This window comes from Carcharhinus amblyrhynchos, chromosome 11 (genome assembly GCF_965287045.1).
Source record: "Carcharhinus amblyrhynchos chromosome 11, sCarAmb.v2.hapA, whole genome shotgun sequence".
In the NCBI taxonomy this organism is placed as follows: Eukaryota; Metazoa; Chordata; class Chondrichthyes; order Carcharhiniformes; family Carcharhinidae; genus Carcharhinus; species Carcharhinus amblyrhynchos.
This window is the reverse complement of record NC_137334.1, coordinates 50,671,426-50,690,138: the sequence shown is the minus strand read 5'-3', so window position 1 is coordinate 50,690,138 and position 18,713 is coordinate 50,671,426. Positions and strand designations below refer to the sequence as shown.

The window sequence follows — 18,713 nt, the reverse complement described above, 5'->3', positions numbered from 1 at the left end:
AATTCTGGCCTATTGCTACGGTTACATTGGGACAGTAGTGCCCATTTCAAATGGGGCGCTTAATTGGTAATGGCTTATTTTGTTTATGGCTTCAACTAAAGAACTACACGAGTACTACTTGGTCAGTTGGAGCACATTATAGGGGGTTGCATGCTTTATCTATTCAATAGGCCTCAATGCCCCAGGATGTGAGGGATCAGGATGCAAGGTGCAGATCACATAAATGGTACCTGGTGTCAAATGTACATTTTAGATAACAGATGGTTTTCTTTCCTTTTAAAACATAAAAGAACACCTTTTCTCATTACACTTCCTCAAAAATCACCAAATGGAATGCATTCTCATTTACACGGAGATTAAATTAATTACTTTGGCTTAGGCCTCCTGTTCAGTGCTAACCTTTGCAGAATATGACCGAGGAACCTAAAGATAGTCAAGCTCTGTTTTAGCTAAACATGTCACCAGCCAAACCTGTTCCCTGTCTCATATGGCGCTTATTCTTGTTCTTTTATCTGACCTTTGACAAGTTGAACAGGACTTGCCACGCTGTCCTACCACATTACCACCACCTTCCCGGCCTGGAGAGGCCTGACCTACAGATCTTTTTCTAATGTTGACAGAAAAGTGTGAGTTTATACACAGTGTAAGCACTGAATGGAAGAGTTCAGCACCCCCCAGGGCAGACTACAGACTATTTGTCAATCGAATGGAAAATTAAAGGCCATCTATCAGGCTGCAGTCACTTATAAATTCCCTGTGACACTGTCCAAGGCCTGGAGATAACATATCGAAAAAAGACAATGGCAAAAATGACTTTTATTTACATTGTGTTTTATAACATTTCATACAATGTTTCACAATGATTTACTTTGTACAGCAGCATCATTATTGTTGACAAGAGTAAGAAGAAATTAACAAAGCAATCAGGCTTAAATTCAAGACGTAAAGGGTAAAGACAGGGACTTCTGTCATCTTTTTGAAAACAAAAATGCAAGGCCACAGGGAGACTGTCAAGACACACCTTGAGCTATCCCCATGTGGCAAAATGCCCATCCACCAGCAATGATGGGAACAGGTCCTTCAATGCTCAACTAGCTGGGAATTCTGAGTAACTCATCTCCTAACTCTCTAAAGTCTGTCCACCATCCACAAAGCACAAGTCAGCAGTGTGATGGAATACTCGCCACTTGCCTGGGTGAATGCAGCTCCAACACTCAAAAAGCTCACCACCATCCAAGACAAGGCAGCCTGTTTGATCAGCCACACCATCCATTTTAAACATTCATTCCCTCCATTACTGATGCCCGATGATCAATCGCAAGGTGCATTGCAGGAACTCACCAAAGACAGTGCTTTACAAACCAGCGACCTCTAAAACCTAGAAAGGACAAGGGTATCAGAGGCATGGGAACAGCACTCCCTTCCCGTCCAAGCCACTAACCATCCTGACTTGGAAATAAATCACTGTTTCTGAGTCAAAATCCTGCAACCTCCTCCCTAACAGCACGGTGGGTGTACCTACATCACATGGACTGCAGCGGTTTGAGAAGGCAACGCACCAACATCTTCTCAAGAGCAATTAAGGAGCGGCAATAAGTGCTGGCCTGAGGTATTAGGAAACAATAACTTAGTTCCTAATTAAACTCAATTACATCTCAACATATGATCAGCACAAGGAGGGAATCTATTTTACTGTCATCTTACATGATCAGACATGTTAAATTCATTTCAAGTTTTCACAATCAGAACTGGGAGAAATCAGTTCACGTCTGCTGCTTCAATTGCCATATCTTTAAATGGCAGACACACAAACCTGTAATGGTACGAAAATCCCTCAAGATTGCCTCAAAGTGGCAACCGGCAGTATACATTACACTGGGACTAAACTCTGCATCTCACCACGTATAGCCACATACAACCTTCACGTATCACAACACCAATAATTCTCTCTGTGTGAGTGCAAAAACAAAAAAAAATTTTGAGATACATGAATAAAAATATTAATTGGTTTACCCATCCATCCCCTTGCCCCCAACTATCAAACAATCGTTTACCCACATTGCAGGCAAAACAAAAAAAAATCATCAAACAACCAGTTAGCCAGGACTTACTGGAAACAGTATAAAGCATCAATTGCACTGTATGCCTAAGAGTGCCTCTCACTGCTCAACTGACTTGTCCTTTGTTTGTCTCTAACAAAATGGACATGTAAACAGATTACAGAATTATTAACAAACAAAAAAAAAATGACATGCTTGCTGCTTTTTTTTCGAATCGTAGTACTGCATGAGTTTCTTGCTGCTATGACTAATTAATTTGGTGCATCCCAGCATTCGGACGTTAACTTGCCCTCAATCAAACCCACGGAGAACAGTGAGCACAGAGCAAGAAAAGACTGCGCTAGAGGCTATGGTCTGTCTCTGCCCCCAGGGTGGGTGTTGGAAGCTGATCAATTTAAGTGCCAGGCTCCATCAGCACAAACATAAAACAGCCACTGTTTTGCTAGCTGGAGTGGGTTCCGCAAGCATCAATAGCTTGTTTCATGCAGAATAGCCATTGTCCATTACAGGCCACTTTCTGAGGCATCTGCAGTAGAGCACGGCAGCCTTTATAAAGAATGTAAAGAATGCAGGCCAAAGAATGTGAACCAAGTTCAGGTCTTCAGATTTCTTTGTCCAATCAGGCCAGCAGAACAAAGGACAGAATATCAGCAAGACAGCGCCTGCCTTGCAACCCAGTCAAATCTAATAATTGCCGTTTCCTCTGCCAAAGCTTCGTAATTGTATTCCTACTGTACATCTCAAGTTACTAATTTATACAAGGCCCAGGGTGAAAGGCTGCTTATAATACAAACAACAGTTCTTGGAAGAATGCAAGAATTTAATGCAAAAATAGTGTAAATTAAGCAGTCAGCACTCTGTGCAGTACCAGAACAAAGTGAAGTGGGGTTCACTAGAGGCAGGATATGCCCTTGTCAATCAGGTTGGATCTAAACTCCAGACAGGCACTACACAAATTCAGCATTGGTGCACAGCCAAAAGTTTTTTTTGGTGCAACGCTTCACTGAATTTTAGTTTACCATCTCAAATAATCTTTCCAAAGGCTCACCAATCAGCAATTAATGGCTGGAAGCTGTCATTATCCACATGCAGTGTCCTCCACACCCTGAAGGTGTTTCAGATAGAAAATTTGTCACACTTGCGCAGTATGTTCAGAACACCAGCCTAATCAGACACCGAGAAAAATCAAAGAACAATTATAACTCAGCAGCTACCAAAATGAAATGCAAAGATGAAAAAAAAAGCCGAACTTTGCATGATTGTCTAAAATGCCTTGAAAGATACTTTTCCAGGGCCCTATGCATCCCAGACACACTCTCTTCCACCTTCTTCTGTTGGGAAAGAGATACAAAGGTCTGAGCTCACGGTCAGAATTTTACTGGCACGCCTGTCCAAGGCTCATAAGATGGTGCCCGAGGCCAATGGAGAATGCAGTTCTGCGAGCCTCACCTGCCCTGATTTCGGGGCAGGCATGCCAGTAAAATCAGGACCCATGTACTTCCTCCCTGCCGCCATCAGACTTTCGAATGGACCTACCACATATTAAGCTGATCTTTCTCTCCACCCGAGCTATGTCTGTAACACCGTATTCTGCACCACCTCCTTTTCTTTTCCCCTATGTACTCTATGAATGGTATACTTTGTCTGCATAACGCACAAGAAACTATACTTTTCACTGTATCCCTACACATGTGACAATAATAAATCAAATCAAATTTTAGCTAAAGTTGAAATCATAGAATTAAAGGCAAATTATTGAGCTGCTTAGGTAATTGCCAAGTGGACAGAGACAGATGGTCAGGTTCTCTAATTGGCCAGATGTGACTACTGATGTCCTGCAACAATCCATTTTGAGGCCTTAACTATTCACCTCAATTATTAACGTAGATAATCGAATAGAAAGGCCCCATATCCATTTCCGCCAATAACATAAAGACAGGGAACACCAGTGTAGACGGAAGCACAAAATTGCATTAAATATTGACAGATTTTGTGAAAGGGCAAAACAATGGGTGGCAAATGGATTTCAATGTAGATAAATGTCAGCTCAACCACTTGGACCTAAAAAGAATTGAACAGAGTTCTTTCCAAATGGTGGAATTGTGGTTCAGCCACTTTCAGCTGCTCCATCAATGACCTTTCCTCCATCATAAGATCAGAAGTAAGGATGTTCACTGACAACTACACAATGAAATCCCACAAAACCAGGTTAAAGTCCAACAGGTTTATTTGGTAGCATGAGCTTTCAGAGAGCTGCTGATGGAGGAACGGTGCTCCGAAAGATTGTGCTACCAAATAAATCTGTTGGACTTTAACCTGGTGTTGTGAGACTTCTTACTGTGCCTACCCCAGTCCAACGTCGGCACCTCCACATCAGAACTGCACAATGTTCAGCACCATTTGCCACTCCACAGACACTGAAGCAGTCCATGTCCAAATGCAGCAAGACCTGAACAATATTCAGACTTGGGCTGACAAGCAGCGAGTAACATTTGTGCTGCACAAAGTGCCAGGCAATGACCATTTCCAGCAAGAGAGAACCGTATCATTGTCCATTGACATTCAACGGCATTTGCATCACTGAATCTCTACTATCAACATCCTGGGAGGGATACCACTGACCAGAAATTGAACTGAACTAGTCATATACACACTGTGGCTACAAAAGCAGGTTAAAGGTTAGGAATTCTGTGGCAAACAACACACATCCCGATTCCCCAAAGCCTGTTCACCATCTATAAGATGTAAATCAGAAGTGTGATGGAATATTCTTCACTTGTCTGGATGAGTGCAGCTCCAATAACCATTTAAGAAGATGGTACCCCATCCACAAATATTCACTCCCTTCACCACTGATGCACAGCAGCAACAGTGTATATCATCGGCAGGAACTCATCGAAGCTCCTGAGACAGCACCTCACAAATTCAGAACCACTAAATTCTAGAAGGATAAGGGAGTGTGTGGGATGAGAGTTAAAAGGCCAGGTATTTAACAACATAACTGGGACAAAGACCCAAGGCAGACCTTTTAAACAGCCTGAGTCAGCACTCAGCAGCCCCTGTGGTCATCTCTGATCGCCATTTGGGGTTGATGGGCCCTGCTTCATTCCACTCACTCCCCACCCATAGTGAGTGAAAGTCATGCCGATCTGGGAACCTGTGATGTGTGTGGCTAGTCAGGAAATTTCCTGACTCGAGCTATCCACCTCGACAGCGAAAGTCTGCCCTCAGAAGTCCGCATTTCTCCAGCCTTTCCTCTTAACTCTCACCCCAGACACTAGAAAGATCAGGTCTATACGTACCTCCTGTACTTAAAATGGTTCAGTGAATGGAGCTGGACACAGCATTCAAATTGCTTGTGACCTTTGCACTGTGCAGTCTGTTCACAAATCAGTGCCAATTAGTTTCATGCTGTAGGTCTGTGACCATTTGTAACTGAATCAAGACTGTCCAAGCTCATTTTACTGAAGAATGTTACAACAAGCAGACAAAGATCTAATCCCCACTCTATCAAGTTCCAAAAACTTTCCTTTTCATATTCTCACTGGTTGGACAGGATTTCCCCAAAGGCCTTCCAACCCTAGACTTGCCAGGCCAGGCTATTTACCCACAGGCAGCCTTCTAATTGGTTGCCTTCAAGCCCGCTGTCCTATCAGGGCTCCCAATGCTGCCAGGCCAGTCACAAGGCCAGCTGCTTCAGAGTTCCAGCAGCTCCAAAGGGAACTTCAAAATGGAGGTAGCCTTGAAGCTCTAAGATCATTTAGTATTTAAGGGAGTGATTGCAGGGGCATTCGGCACCTCAAATCCAAAGGGGAAACGCTATTTTTGAATCAAGTGTGCCACTGGGGTGTAAATCCTGCCTGTGGGCTCCCACTCCTCCCCCTCTTCAGGGGATAGAGCATTGGGGGCTCCAATGGCCCCTGGCTTGGCAAAGGGAGGACACCTCTCTGGAGCTCCATGGGTGGACAGGGTGTGAAGATGACACATCAGTGTCGTAAACCCACCCCTGACTGGTCCCTTCACCTTTTAATCTGCCTGCCCAGCTCCATGCGGCAGGGAGGAGATCTGGAGGTCATCATCAGAAAACGTCCCCAACGAAAGGAATGTGTTGGGGAGCCCTCCCAATCCGGTCCTTCCCATTTTCCTAGTCCCACCATGTTCCATCTCCAAGTCTGCCACCATGGGGAAGATTCAGCCCATTGGGGCAGGAATGAGCAGTCAGGAGGAGGGGGAATGCTCTACAATTTTTCTTCTCTCCCTGTGGAAATATATGTTAAACAGCACGTTTGAACCCCAGACTCAACTGGAGATTTGAGTATCCAAACTGACATTGTATCTCTCTATAATAACGTACTGGGGTTCAGACTTGAAGACTAACAATAGGGTTCAACCAGTTCTAGGAAATGAGACAATACACACAGTTGAAAGACCATGAATGGTTCAGGACAGGAAGTAAGCCAATCATTTGTTTACAAATGAAATGCATCAGAAGTCATAGAACATGAATCCCTACAGTGCAGAAGGAGGTCATTCGACCCATTGAGGCTGCACCAACAACAATCCCACCCAAGTCCTTACCCCATAACCCCATGTATTTACCCTGCTAATCCTTCTCTGACACTAAGGGGTGACTTAGCATGGCCAATCCACCTAATTTACACATCGTTGGACTGTAGGAGGAAACCGGAGATGCCAGAGGAAACCTATGCAGGCATGGGGAGAATGTGCGAACTCCACACAGTCACCCCAAGGCCGGAATTGAACCCCAAGTCCCTGGTACTGTGAAGCAGCAGTGCTCACCACTGTGCCATCGTGCCGCCTCATGTTTATGTTAATCCCTTGCATCAAATCAACATCAGAGTTAAGTTATTAGGTGTGCAAGTCAGGTATCAAAAGGCCAACACAATGGCTGCTCTTTACACAGCCGATTAATAAAATAATTGCTTGTCTTGTGGGAAGGAATGTCATTGATCCTTTACATTCTTTTCCACTGCTGAAGGCCCAGAGAAATCTTGTGATAAAATGGGAGCTTTCAAAATGTCAACATTTCTCCTATTTCAGCCAAGTGTTTCCAGATCACAGGATTGAAATTCGATCTGGGCAGTTGGGAGCACGGGGAAGGGCAGAAGGAAAAAGCATCCACTTCACTCAGTTGGAAGATAATGGAAAGGTCTCAGATTTTGTACACACTAGCCTTTTGATTCATAAACAGTTTAAATAGCACACCCATCAGGCACTGCACTATAAAACTTATCAGCTGGAATTTTTCTTCTTCTGTGTAATTAAATCTGATCAATTTGGGCCTGAAAATATCTGGCAGCTTGGCACTTTCCACTTTTCAGGAAGATCAGGGAGTGCAGAATGGGCAGTCAAGCTGCATACTTAATCAGCAAGGAGGCAAGTTCCATTGGCCCCCATTGTATCAGACCAGGAAACATTGCTGCTAAAACAAAACACAGTTGAGGAACACTTGATCATTTTTGGCTTGTCAGGCAGATCACTTCAAATGGCCAATTTCTTGCTACTACGGCAAGTTTCTGCCTTTTTCCCTCTATAAACAATAATATTCTTAATTCATTAAGAAGACGCTACTCCTCATACAACTGAGATTTTTGAATAAATACAGCTGTCAGCAAAGTACAGCTTAGAATTAAGCACTAGCACCACAGTATTGCATCTGACAACACAGCAAACAAACACAGCAATAACATTCCCTTGACACTGGTATGACACAATAGGGCCCATCCAGCAAGATTCATGTAGTGACAAACTGACCAATGCTTCCAATTGCCAGCTCCCATTCCTAAACTTATAAATCACCTTAAAATAACATACAAATACATAACCTTGACTCAGTTGGTAGCACCCACTCGTCAGAGGAAGAAGATTGTAGGTTCAAGTCCGACTACAGAGAGTCAAGCACATAATCTAGGCTCAAACCTCAGTGTTGTACTGCACTGTCAGACACGCTGTCTTCCAGAATTGCTTGGTAGTTTTGCAACAGGTAGTGGCAGCAACCAACATGGGCCCCGATGTTCGGCACTTAAGAGAACTCAGGATAGTCGTCAGCCTCAGTTAAAAAGAGCTGAGATTATAAAGAAACAGTCAAAAGAACTGGCACTGAATTATGACTCTGGGAAGTGGCCAAGAGGCAGAGAAACCTGCACGTAGAGGCTAGCAACATTCAAAACAACAGGCATGACTCGTTCTTCTGAATCAGCTGAAGATTTTGGGACATGAATTGTTTTCACATACATGCAGGCAGTTAGCATCTTGAAGAGCTGCTTAGCATATACAAACTTTTGAATTAGCTTAGGCCTGGCTCCTCTCCCACCAATGCTTTACTTGGCTTTGATTGTACCATACTGCTGCTAGCACTGGGGCAGAGATTGTTGGATCTCTGCATACTGTCAATGAAAAGAATCCCGTGGTAAGAACAGGATTTCCTGCTTTGGCAGTACAGAAAACCAACCATCCCTGCCTAACAGCAGCATGGTCCAGCCTGGTGCATTAGCAGCTGCACCTGCGACTAGCATGGTGAGGAGTGTGTGCGTGTGTGTGTGCGCACACGTGTGTATGTGTGTGTGGGGGGGGGTGGGGTGGCAGGGAGCAGGCTGTTAGCTTAGGGACTCATCATTATTGCAAAAATAGATGGCAATGACAGACAGTGAAAGAAATTAAATGGCAACAAAGTGGGAAGGATGGGGACAGAAATGGGGAGCAGTGTTTGAAGAGAAAGACTGTTAGTATGAATTTGGTTACTGTAGAAAGAGAGCCAATAAAAGAGGTAAAATGTAAGAGTACTATCTTAATTGGGTTGAATTGGGTGACACGGTGGCACAGTGGTTAACACTGCTGCTTCGCAGCACCAAGGACCCAAGTTCAACTCCCAGCTTGGGTCACTGTCTGTGTGTAGTCTGCACATTCTCCCCGTGTCTGCATGTCTTTCCTCCCACAGCCTGAAAGACATGCTGGTTAGGTGCATCGGACATGTTAAATTCTCCCTCACTGTACCCAAACAGGTGCCAGAGTATGGCGACTAGGGGATTTTCATAATAACTTCATTGCAGTTTTAATGTAAGCCTACTTGTGTCACTAATAAATAAACTTTATGGAAGAGGGGAATAAAATATAAATAGGAACTGGTAACACTGGAGAAGAGAAAATAATCGGCTAGATTTTCACAGCATCAGACCAACTCCAGAGGGCGTTAAAAGTGGCAACGGAACCCAGATACAAAATCCCACATAAATTTTTGGCAGACCCCATTTTTGTCAGCAGGGAAAAGGGGGAAGGGCATGAACCACACAGGTGAGAAACCCAATCTCAGCAGAGTCAGTTAGAACAGACCCCATTGCAATCAGACCCCATTTTGGCTGTTCCAAGGGCCTTAATGCACAATATGGGAGTAATAAATTAATATGATGACAATATGTAAGTACTCTTGAAGGAAAGATAACAGTGATTAAATGCAACGATCTGAAGTTATTTAAATCCCCCGCCCTTTAAACATGACCAAAATGCTTCATCTGTCAGAGTAGAAAAACTACTTGGAGTGCATTAATTGACAAGCCAAAGAAAAAACTACTGTTGCCATAGTTTCAACAGACTTCAGCATTTTCCAAATACTATTTTTACAGCTGAGCCTATCACACAGTTTCATAAGCTCCAAGATCACTTATCTCAGCAAGAGGGTTGAATTCACGTTTATATTGCATTCTAAGAAGTTACTGAAATATCAGTCATCACTGACGCGGTTACTGCATAGAAGTTTGTTTCTTTTAATAATGGATTAACTAGTTGAAGGGATTTAAAATCTTTGAACGGGTTTCACGAATAAATATATTTTTCTGTATCGTGTGTGTGTAAGTGACAGCTCTCTTAGAGGTCTGCCCATAGTGGATACTCGGTGAATGGATATGGAAGTGGAGCATGAAGAGATGGCATGGGGAATATGAGGCAGCATAGGTGTGGAATGGAATACAAGGTGACCTGGAGGTGATATACAGATATGGGGCATGAAATGGCGAGGGGGGGAATATGATAGGTCATGACGTGGATAGTTGAGCGAGGGGAGAGCTGGTGGGTCTAACAACCTTTTGTAAAATTGGGCCAGTATTTCAGAGAAGCGAGGCGAGCCTTGGTTAACACTGCTGCCTCACGGCACTAGCGACCCAGGTTCAATTCTGGCCTTGAGTCACTGTGTATGTGGAGTTTGCACTTTCTCCCCGTGTCTGTGGGGATTTCCTTCAGGTGCTCCGGTTTCCTCCCACACTCCAAAGGTATGTGGGCTTGGTTGATTAGCCATGCTAAATTGACCCTAGTGTCAGCCGGATCAGGAGGGTAAACATGTGGGGTTACAGGAATAGGGACTGGGTGGGATTGTGGTCGGTACAGACATGATGGACTGAATGGCCTCCTTCTGTACTGTAGGGATTCTATGATTCTATGTCCGTTTAGTCAAGGGTTTGGAATGAGGCCGTTGGATAAGATTACTGACAGCTCCGGTGCAGTATAAGGCCTAAAGCTGTCCTTTACAGTTTGAATTTGAAAAATCTCCGAACCTCCATCAAATTTCCACAGTTTGGTCTTGGAAATAACAAAACATTTCAAATGGAAAGAACAATTAAATCCTGTAACCACTCCACTCTGTCACTTATGACATTGCAGTAAAAATCAGCAAGAGGGAAGATCAGATCAGAAGAGCAGAACATTGGATTGGCAGTAGGAGAGGAATTCACCCCTCTCCCTCCCCCATATTTGGAGAGCTAAAATCTTATTTTCATTTTGGTGCATAAATATCACCATGGACCTTAAACATTTTTTTCAAAAAACCCAGCTATTGTTCATCAGACTAGTCAGTAAACAGAACATTTCCTCTTACTCCTGCAGGTCACCACAACCATGTGAGGTCAGTTTAAGATTTCTGTGCAAAAACACAGCAGCCAAACAAGTTTATAATGCCAGCATTGATCGCTGTGCCTATTTAATCATTTGAAACAATCAGTTTAAACATTTTAAGTTCTTGTCATTTACATTCTTTCAGTTTTTAAATTTCATAATAATAACATTGAGAGCAATTTTATTTCTCCCTTGAAATTCAAGGCATTAGAAACGTTTTATTCTCAATCATTCTGGTGGTTATGCTCCACTGCAAATGATTAAAGAGCTCCATTAAGAAGTGCAACACAACAGGCTAAGCAATAATGGAAGGAAGACAGAAATTTGCAATTTTTAAAAAACATTTTAGATCTTAAGGGTTAGTAATCTTAATTTTCAAGTAACATATTAGACATCAACAACTTGGAATTAAGTCATTTTCCCCTCATAGTGCATTAAACCTGGTTAATTTGTATATTTTAAAAACACATCCCATATTTGCCTGATTCAGCAACAGTAACTGTGAAAATGGCCAACAGCTTTCAATTTTAACTCAAAGTGAATGTGCTTTAAGCACATAAAAATCAGGCCTACAATGTGCTAATGTCATTTTACTGAGGTCTTCTCTATGATAAATGTTCATAATTAAAATATATATGTATATAAAATATATGAATATATATAGTAACACGCAAATATTACACTTCAGTTATGCAACAAATGCAAAGTAATCTTAAAATCCTCCACCAGCTGCATTCTTAAACTGGTCAGCATTTTCCAATTTGCCAAGTTCACTGATCATATATTTAAACAAGTGAACCAAAGAGTTCAATGCTGGAAATCTGGAAAAAAAGCAGAAAGTACCCCAAAAAACTCAGCAGATAAGGGAGCACTTGTGGAGAATTTGCAGGGGCACTATAGAACAAAGTATGACAATAAATCAGAGGAGATATTAGGTCGGATGACCAGAAACTTGGTCAACATATGTTTTAGGATGTGTCTTAAAGAAAGTTTATTCATGTCACAAGTAGGCTTACATAAACATTGCAATGAAGTTACTGTGAAAATCCCCTAGTCGCCACACTCCGGCACCTGTTTGGGTACAGTGAGGGAGAATTTAGTACGGCCAATGCATCTAACCAGTATATCTTTTGGACTGTAGGAGGTAACCGAAGGAAACCCACACAGACACGGGGAGAACATGCCAACTCCACACCGACAACGACCCAAGCCAGGAATCGAACCCAAGTCCTTGGCGCTGTGAGGCAGCAGTGCTAACTACTATGCCACCGAAACCAAGGTGAAGGTGTTCCAGAACTTGGGGCCTGACCAACTGTGGGATTGGCAATAAAAATGTTGGAGCCAACGATGCCCACGTCCTATGAAAAAATAACTAAGAGATTAGAATTGGGGTGAACAAGAGGCCAGAATTAGAGGAGCACAGATATCTCTGCGAGTTTTATAGTGGGAGGTGATTACAAAAACGGGGAGGGAGTTGACATCAAGGTTCGGAATTTTAAAATCAAGTCACTTGGAGGTCAACCTTCCATAAACAACAATCCAAAAAGATAGCTGTGACTTTATATTGTCCTATAAAAGTAGCAAATGGAGAGAGAACACAGAATTCTTTCTAACAAAACTTTTTCAGCAAATCAGGAGAATGCCAGAAAGACACTTTTCCTTTAAATCACTGCTCACTGATGCTCAGCTTGGATTCCTCCAAGATCAAACCCTATTACAGCCCTGATTTAAGCACGGTCAAAAGAGCCTAAATCTCCAGATGAGGCAAAAGTCACACCTCTCGCAGCAAGGCCGTATTTGAACGAGTGAGAATCTAAACACCTCCCCCTGACTTTCAATGGCATTATCAATGCTAAACCCCAGACATCAACATCTTTGGGTTACTTGTGACTTGGAAGACTGGACCAGCGATATAAATACCACAGTTACAAGAGCAGGTCAGAGGCTGAGAATTTTGCAGTGAGTAAGTAATTGACCGGTCTGACTTCCCAAACCTTGTCCATAATCGACAAGGCGCAAGTCAGGACTGTGACGGAGTATTCCCCACTTGCCTGGATGTGTGCACTTCCAACAACACTCAAGAAGCTTGGCATCATCCAGGCCAAAACAACCCACTTGTTTGGTATTCCATCCATCACCTTGAGCTTTGACTCCCCCCACCACCAGGGCACACTGGCAGCAGTGTATACCATCTACTTGATGTACTGAAGGAACTCACCAAGTTTTCTTCAACAGCACCTTCTGAAACTGCCACCTCTACACCTACAAGAGGCAGCAGTGCTAACCACTGTGCCACCTCTCCGCTACCTTGGTTTCGGTGGCACAGTGGTTAGCACTGCTGCCTCACAGCGCCAAGGACTTGGGTTCGATTCCTGGGAACATCACCAACTGTAAGTTCCCCTCATAGTCAACAGACCACCCTGACTTGGAAATATATTATTCCTTAGTCTGGAACGCTGGAGCTCCCAGGCACGTCAGCAGTTCAAGGCATCGGTCCATCAACAACAGTTCAAAGGCAACATCCCCCATCCAAAGAACGAATAAAAAAAGTTTCAATGTGCACTTCAGTTTAAAGTTTATCAATGTCACAAGTAGGCTTACATTAACACTGCAATGACTTAAGTGTGAAAATTCCATAGTCACCACACTCCAGTACCCGTTTGCGTACACTGAAGAGGAATTTAGCACGACCAATGCACCTAACCAGCCCATCTTTTGGACTATGGAAGAAAACTGGAGCAACCGGAGGAAACCCACACAGATATGGAGAGACTCCACACAGACAATGACCTGAGCCAGGAATTGAACTCTTGTCCCTGATGCTGTGAAGCGGCAGTGCTAACCACTGTACCACCCACTTATCAGAATAGGAGCTGCTAATGTTATCTAGGGGAGGTGGTTGCATTAAAACCTATCAAACCCAATACCTAAATAGCATGAACATATTTCATGGTGTCAAACTATTTGCACTGGAAGACTTGGGACTGGACACATGTCTGGTTACTGTGCAGCAGCAAGTTAAAAAGCAGGTGAAACAAGGAATGCTCCCCATTTAGTGCAATATATTGGAAGATGTTTGAGATTGTCATGTTTCGATCAGGTTATACCTGAATTGCAGTGCTTAAGTTTGGTCTGATACACAATTGTGCTCTAAAGAGTCCAGAAAAGAACCTTAAGGCTGATTACCAATGTCAGAAGATGGGCTGCTGCCGTTACTACACCATTGACAAAGCAAAATACATTAAGAAACGACAGCAAGTCATATAAAGGTAAGCTTTGAACAGTTGAAGGGGAAGGTTTTAAGAACCATCTTTAAAGAGGAAAGGGAGGTTGAGGGAGGGGATTTCAGAGGTTTGGGCCTTGACAGTTGAAAACACAGCTACCAATGGTGCACCAATTAAAATTGGGGATGCTCAAGAGGTCAGAAAAAGAAAAGCACAAGCTTGTGGGGCTAGCAGAGTCTACAGAGGTAGGGAGAGGTAAGGCCAACGAAGGATCTGAGGATTTTTTTAAATTGAAGAGTTACTTGACCAGGAGTTATTTGTGTGAGCAACCACAGTGCTGCTGGGTGAATGACATTTGATGCAAAGTAGAGTTTTTGGATGAGCTCAAGTTTACAAAAGCTAAAACATGGAAGGCCAGATCTGAATAGATCTAAATAGATAAATCTAAAGATAACAAGATATGGATGAGAGTTTCAGCAACAGATGAGCTGAGGAAGCAGGAGAGTCAGGCAATGTTACACGGATGGAAATCAGAAAATTTTATGCAAAAGATAACACTACATTACAAGTTTATTTCTGCTTGTCCTACTTAGGATTTACCTGGTATCCAAACTTGTGAAAGGAAAATTTAGGATTGGTGAAAGTGCTTCTTCACTCACAATGTGAAGAAGTGCAGAGAGTTTGGCACCAAAGAGGGATGTAATCTTACTCTAGGCAGCTTTAGCAATATCAGATGATGAGTAAATATGGAGCCAAAACAGGAGGAAGCAACTGAACTCTCAATGAAGAATGGAAAGAAAACAGAATTCCTCCTCAAGTCCCTGCTTAAAACACACTATTTTTTATTAAGCTTCTGAGCACTCCTCTTAAAATCGCCTTTGTGTTTGCACTCTTTTATATTCTGCACCCATGAAGCAGTTTAGTGCATTTGGAGATATTAAACAAGCTAGATCAATCCAATCTGAGCAATCCAAAGAAAAGCCTGAATCGAATGTAAGCTTTGAATTTGCAATTTCTTTATTCACTCAATTGTTCTCTCACATCCAGACATATACTGCGGCAAAACACACTAGAATACCTTATCAAGTTTCGGGAAAAATCTTACTGAGAGTGTTTTTCTATCCTTTAACTGCTGAAGGGAAGAACTTAACAGAATCTAAAAGCTGCCTTGAACCGTGCACCTCACAATACTCTGTGTCCCTCACTCCAACAGATCTGTTCAGTACAAACTGATGTTTCTGCCTGAGGGAACACTTGGTGAATCACTGAGCATCACTGAGAAGGAGCAAGGGGAGTTGGCATGGAGGACCCCAACCTTCTAGTTGGAAGGCAAACCTAATGGGTTCCAGAACATGACGAAAGGCGGTTAAGGCAGACATAAGGCAGGACTTCAGTGGCCTCAATGCTGCCCACTATTCTGGTCCTACAAAGATCTCTGGAAACACTAAAGGAGTGGCCCACAGCAGGAAAACGAGAGGAGCTGGCACACAGCATGGAAACTACTCCACAACACTGAGTCATTCCACTCAAACAGCTGTATTAAATAATGTATAGGCCCAGGCAGCCACTGATCAATACCTGTAGCACTATAAATTGCAAGGCTAGCGCAAGGAAATAATGGGTCACTCCATGCTTAGAAGCACAAGCTGACATCCAGCAACTTAACATTTTACTTCCTGTACCCACTGTAGAAACACTTAATGCACACATAGTTACACAAATTGAAAAGTTGTTTCACATATGGAAAAAATAATTCATTTGGAAGGAAAAGTTAAGAAGGCACCAAGATTATAGAACTGAATCATAGAATCGCTACAGTAAAGAAGAGGCCTATCAAGTCTCCAACAGAACATCTTAGCCCCATAACCCCACGTATTTACCCCGCTACCCCCCTAATATATTGGCAATTTAGCATGGCCAATCCACCTAACTCTCACATCTTTGGACTGTAGGAGGAAACCAGAGCATTCAGAGGAAACCTACACAGAGATGAGGAGAATGTGCAAACTACACACAGTCACCCAAGGCAAGAATTGAACCCCAAACCCAGGTCCCAGCAACTGTGAGGCAGCAGTGCTAATCACTGTGCCACCATGCCACCCAGATCCTGCTGATTAAAGGTATAGGATTCAGTATAAGTTCTGCCATCCATCATATATCCTTTGATTTGATCAACAGGTTACACAGTATGTTCAGACACACCTGTTTCTGCAACTTGTGCACACAGAAACATACAACGAGTGTTTGAATAAGTGTGCTTCTCAACATCACACCTGCTTCCTTCATGGAGCAAGAGTCACTCAGTGGAGGTCATTGAAGGGCCATCAAGTTCAGCATGGAAGTCCAACATGCTGGGTCTCTTTCCCTGGACTATTTGGGAGTATCTGCTTTCCAGGTGGAAACTAGAAACTCGTACTTGTGGGGGCTCAAAGGAAAAAAGGAATTTGGTGACACATGGCAGCAAGCAAGCAAAGAGAAACAATTCAGACAAAGGGCAGCTCAGAGGCCGGGGGAGGGGAGACGGAGAGATGAAGGAAAAGGTAATAGTTTAGTAAGCACTGTGTTCTGTGCACAGAAGAGACAGGAAGCAGATACAGAATATTCTGATACTGTTTTGAACATGAGGCACACAGATTTAAAGTGTGGTTTATTTGGAAAGTCTCCTCACAGAACCAAAGTTTATTTTCATAAATATTACATTTTTTTGCAGGGGCTGGAAAAGCTTGCAGTCAGTTGCAATATTTATTTCATCTTTTTACATAAAGTAAAGGTTACTGTCGACGTGATCCTACGCTCCTAATTATCAAACATAGAAGTCAAGGAAAAGGTTAATTTACTCGAGTAACAGCTGTGAAAAGCACGAGAGATATTACTGCTAAAAGCCTTCAAGAAATTAATATGATGCGGTGGATTGAAACTGGTGCTGTTCCGAGCACTAAGGGACTCAGGATGCCCAGAATGAGGTAATCTTGTCTATTGAAATGAATGGGAAAATTACTTATACTCTGAGAATGTGCACACCATGGCTTTAAAAGCACCCATCAGCATTCAAGCTCAAGTAGAGTGACCAGAAATTGAAAACGTGGCTGGATTTTACGCTCGCCTACCACTGATTTTGAAAGTGGAGGAAGTACAAAAAACAAGAGGCAAGGCCAATTTCAATATTAATGACATAATTTGCATGTCATTAGTGAATCCCAGACGCTATTGTCCAGGCTCACTTCCTGCTCACTGGGCAAACTCCTCACCAGTCAGAATCACAGCTGGTCTCTGTCTGGAGAGACCAAACATGAAGGCCTCACTGGGAGGAGGAGGGAGGTCATTGAAGCCCCCGGGTGATTGGAACATTATAGACCAACACTCGGGGCGACGGGGGGCGGGGGCATTCCTGATGTCCGCAGGGCAGTGGGGGGGTAGGGGTTAGCAGGCGATCTCCCTGTACACGGCGAGATCAGGGTGCCAGCAAAATCACGCCCCAAGGGCTCAGCAGCCAGCTTCTCCGACAAGCTCAGGCTCCATCACCCCCACTCTTTTTTTGCACTGAGTGCCATAAGATTACAACTCATAGCTCGCCGAAAAGAAACGCTACGGTTCTTTTCCATTTTCTCACTTGTTCGGCACTTAGAACTTTTCTCGTAAGATCGCGCCCAATGAGTTTGAAGTACTGGAATTACGATGGGTTTGCGCAGTGTGAGAACTGATCGGGTTCAATTCTAGTCCAGTTAACAAATTGTCCATCTTTCTGATCATCACTCAAAACTCTATGGAATTTGGCAGATCAAAATCATCCAACCTCCAGGTTAAATGCGGACTTAACATCTTACTCAGTGATATGGTGTCATTCTAAATTAGCATCAGTCGACGGTTTGGGCTAAATGTTCGCTTTGTGACTAAAGCAAAGTCACATGCTTCCTATACTGGATCAAATCCGTGTACCCTATAGCATCAGTTATCTTGAAAGCAAATGATTTAGCCAACTGAATTCATGCAAGGCAGTTAAAATATTCTTTCCCCAAGCCAAGAAACACGAGCTTATCTACTTTATTAAGTAAATTAATGAGATTTAAAGTTGATTGGTCCAAGTTCAAAAATACTGGAAGAGGTTTGTGATGATATAGAATGATTAACCATAATTTTATTAAAAAACGTGTAAATTTCACCAATCGAATTGTGATCGACATAATTTTACATAAGAATGGAAAGCAAATGCCAGTTAGTTGCAGATCTGTTAGCAAGATAATCATAAGAGACCTATAATAAAATATTGCATTGGTAAGCACTTAGAAAAGGCATTGGCTAATCAGGGTTGAGCAATACAGGTTTGTAAGGGAAAGGTTATTCTGACCAGTTTACAACAAATTCTTTTGGTGAATTTAAAAAAGTATACATACATACAAACACATACACACAGAATCCAGTGAATCTATGTATTTGGACCAAAATACCACAGTGTAGAGAGGGCACAGAGAGGTTTGTTGCAGCATCAACAGAAGGATGACTGAAGACTAAAATGTCTAGGACACTACAG

The 18,713-nt window shown here is 42.8% G+C and overlaps 1 protein-coding gene across 10 annotated transcripts in view; it reads right to left on the bottom strand.

Moving 5' to 3' along the window:
• The window catches only part of LOC145350128 (formin-like protein 2), a 231,968-nt gene that overhangs the window by 168,593 nt on the left and 44,662 nt on the right, over window positions 1-18,713 (bottom strand). The window contains exon 1 of one of the 10 annotated variants that reach the window (XM_080199077.1): window positions 7,907-7,927. The exons of the other annotated variants lie outside the window; for them this stretch is intronic. The gene's annotated coding sequence lies outside the window, so the exon portion shown is untranslated. Of the gene's footprint in view, window positions 1-7,906; window positions 7,928-18,713 lie in introns of those variants that run through there. 10 annotated transcript variants of the gene reach the window in all.